Source organism: Mastomys coucha, unplaced genomic scaffold, assembly GCF_008632895.1.
Source record: "Mastomys coucha isolate ucsf_1 unplaced genomic scaffold, UCSF_Mcou_1 pScaffold15, whole genome shotgun sequence".
Lineage (NCBI taxonomy): Eukaryota > Metazoa > Chordata > Mammalia > Rodentia > Muridae > Mastomys > Mastomys coucha.
In genome coordinates this window covers 81,024,847-81,028,766 of record NW_022196897.1, presented here as the reverse complement: position 1 = coordinate 81,028,766, position 3,920 = coordinate 81,024,847, and the positions used below count along the sequence as shown (strand labels likewise).

The 3,920-nt window shown below is 38.1% G+C and overlaps 1 long non-coding RNA gene across 1 annotated transcript; it reads right to left on the bottom strand.

The window, feature by feature from the left end:
• Window positions 1-1,305: 1,305 nt before the first annotated feature.
• On the bottom strand, window positions 1,306-3,145 carry LOC116092246. The gene is made up of 3 exons (XR_004119173.1): window positions 3,036-3,145; window positions 2,536-2,683; window positions 1,306-1,395 (listed from the first exon to the last, which is right to left on the bottom strand). It is a non-coding gene; the product is annotated as an uncharacterized LOC116092246 (long non-coding RNA).
• Between the last annotated feature and the right edge of the window lie 775 nt (window positions 3,146-3,920).

The following is a 3,920-nucleotide window of genomic DNA, read 5'->3' as shown; positions in this document are numbered from 1 at the left end:
AAGCTCCTATATTTGAATATATCAGGCACTGCTTTTTAAGATTAGGAGCTGTGGCCTTATTGGAGGAAGTCTGTCACTGGGGTTGGCCTTTGAGGTTCCAGAAACCTAAGCCAGGCCCAGTGTCTCTCTCATACTGCATCAACCATGCTCCTCACTGTGATAATGATAATGAACTTAAACCTCTGAAAATCAAGCCCCAGTGAAATATTTACCTTTATAAGAGTTTCTGGATCCCTGTGGTTGAATTAGGGGACAGATTGAAGAAGCTGAAGGGAGGGCAACCCCATAGGAAGACCAACAATTTCAACTAACCATGTACCCCTGGGAGCTCCCAGAGACTGAGCTACCAACCAAGCAGCATACACTGGCTGGCCTGAACTCCTGCCCCCAGCCCAAAACATAACAAAGGACTGCCTGGTTGAGTCTCAGTGGAAATGGGCTTAATGCTTGAGAGACTTGAGACCTCAGGGAAAAGAGAAGCCTTGGAGGGACATGAGGGGAACAACCTCCTAGAGAGAAGGGTGAAGAGAAATGGGATGAGGAACTGTGAAAGGGAGGGAACTGGAAGGTGAGCAACAGCTAGAATGTAAATAAAATAAAATAAAATAAAATAAAATAAAATAAAATAAAATAAAATAAAATGAATAAGAACTTCTGTAGGCACAGTATCTCTTCACAGACATAGAACACTAAGACAACAGACATGTACACATATGATACGTGCATCCAGACAGAGCCAAAGGTAAATAAAGGGTAAGTAACTAAATAAGCAAATAAGTAGGAAAATAAAAGGTAAGTGGTGAATTGTCTTGCTCCCTTCTGCCTATTCAAAAGTTGATTCAAAATCAGCCCTTCCAGGGACTCTCTGAAGAATAACCCACTTGACCCAAACCACGCTTTCAGACTTTGGTTAGAGCTTGGGAACAAGCAGTTATTGACAAATGACTTTGAGGAGTGTCACTTCAGTAGAATGTCATTTACTGCTTCTGGTGTCACCCAGAGGAAGAAGGAGCTTCCCTGCAGAGTACACTCCAAGTCACACCAATATGCACTCATTTTTATAGCCTCTTATGTCTGAAGAGGCAAGCAAGACTAGTAGATACAGACATTTATTAGAAAGCACTGTTTTTAGATTCATACTTTGTGGCAGAAATTTAGCTGTGGAATATATACATATATATGGTTTGTGCTTATCTGCATGAATAAAAACTAAATGTTCAAAAGAACTAAGTTCACACTAAGTCACAGAGTAAGTGAAGCAGGAAATCAGGATTTAAATACAAACCTGAGTCACTCATTTATCTCCTATATTTGGATGTCTAAAGAATCCATTTCTCTTCTTATTTCTATGCAGAAGTGACACCCGGTAGGAATGTTCACCTTCACTCACATAATCTGCAAAGAAAGAATCACCGAGGAGAAATATGCTTACACTCTTTTCACTTAAGGACATATAGCTTTGAAAGAACAACAACAAAGAATGCTATTTAATTAAGTCAGTACCATTCTTCTAAATTAAAGGAGATGCAAAGAGGTCATGAAGGTGAATCCCCTGCTACCAAATTAAAAACGCATATTAAACATCTAGGATCAATTATTGATCAGTATGAAAGTATCAGGTGAGCCTCTGAAATACTGCTATATACACCTTCAAACCACAAACAGTTTTTGGGTCTACTAGGAGATACTACAACCTTCTAGCAGTTTTTGCAAGATTCTCTAGCATGTCTCCAAAGAAAGGATACATGTAGTTATATGAATACCTTTACTATTTGCATCTCTTTTTTAAAACTGTATAAACATTTCTCAAATAATTCTTTACAGATTCCTTTGATCTTTGCCCTGGTATGAAGACAAGAATAAAAATTGTGCATTCCTAAATGTCCTTCAACAGATGAGTGAATAATGAAAAATGGTTCATACACATGTTGGAATGATTTAACTCCAAAGAACAATGAAATCATGAAATTTGCTCATAAATGGATGGAACTAGAAAACATTTTATTGAGTGAGAAAACCAAGTCCCAGAAAGACTGTATCTTCTTTCTCATCTATAGCTCCTAACTCCAAATCCTCAGATGTAAATATACAGCACAGAGTAACCATAAAAACCAAGAAGGTACAAAAGGACCAGAGAAGGGTAATTGTGATTTTCAAGTGTCTACCAAAGTTATAGGAGTAAATTCTAAGAGGATAACAGAATACAGGTGATGTAAACTGGGATGGAGGAAGCAAAATCAATGCATTTGGAGAAGGAATAGAGAGGGAAAAATACCAATATTGTTTGACAAATCCTCAAAACTAATATTATTTTATATGTACTAAAATTTATACATAATGTAAGTGTACACACATACACACATACACACACACACACACACACACACACGCACACACACATAAACCTCTGACAATGGTCCACATAAGAGCCAGAGATTTAAAAAAAATCAGACACAAAGACACAAGAAACTTCCTATTGAAGGATTAGTTAGAGTATTCCAAGTGACTCCCCAGAAATATAGACCAACTACATACCAGGAGTTGGTTACCTTCCAGGAGTTGAGGGTAGATCCCTGCTGCTGGAGATGACTGCATACTCAGGACACAGGAGTAGGATGATTCAAGCTGGATTTGATCTGAAGCCCCTTCCTATGTTCTACCTTCTGTGGCTCATAAACGCAAGCTGCCAAGAGAACAAAGCAATTAAACAGTTCTGCCTGACTGAAACACTTGCAATTCACAACAATGACCAGAATGCCAAAGTATCCCTAAAGGCAAAATAAGTGGCATTCACATGGTGGTGGTAACCAACCACTGTTTAATTGGACAAAAGGATCATTCAACAAAAGGAAAATCATGCTTGGTTCTGGAAACTTAGCCACCTTCCCAGAGCAAGAAAAACCACGGACCTTAGGAAAGAATTTACTACTATCACTTTGATAGATCAGCATAATTAATGTCCACATTCTAAATCTTGTCCTTATACACACAGGTAAGTGTGGCTACCACCCCTCATCAAAGAAGCTGCTCCTTACTGCATTTGGAGACCACCATGGAAAACCATATCTGGACACAATGCAGAGATTTGAAAATCATGGGGATCCCAGTCTGAAATGATACATCTACATCACAGCTCCTGTATCTATGGCTCAGGAAGGATCATAGGAGAAAGGAGCAGAAAGATTATGAGTCAAAATAGCAGGAAGTCTGTCATAAAACAGTACATTCTAGAAATGGTTGCATAAGGACCAGAACAATGGAAACGCTAACCTGAAAGGCGGTGATTTCATGGGGTTCCATGACTAAAGGAAGAATTGTAGGCAATTAATGACTGCTGAGAGAAGAACTATCTGTATTGGATAACTAATGAGAGGCCTCATCTCCCATGGAGGTCTCTTACTGGTTATCTAATGGAGGATGTTCTGCCTGAAAACAAATACACACAAACAACAAGCATAGATTCAACAGTTTGTTTTTGTATACTGTGTTTACATATACATTTATATGGAACAATAATCAAAGAGAACCAGATTATCAAGGGAGGGTACCTGGGAGAGGCTAGAGGGAAGAAAGAGATTTCAATTACACACACACACACACACATGCACAAACACACGTGTGGGTGTGCAAGTGCATGTGTATATAAGTATATATGTATATATACATATATGTGTATGTGTAATATGTACATATGTCTATATGTGATTAAATATATATATTGAATCACATGTGTCTTAAAGAAAGACAGGTGTTTTGGAAAATATATAGTTTATTCTTCAAGAAAAGATGAAGACAATGAAAGAAAATACATCTCAACCTTAGAGATATTCCCATACAGAGTTTTGATTGATGTGTTCCTGGATGTGATTATGAGGAATCTTTAGCTCCATCGAAAAGCTTTAGTCCTCATGGCAGGAGTA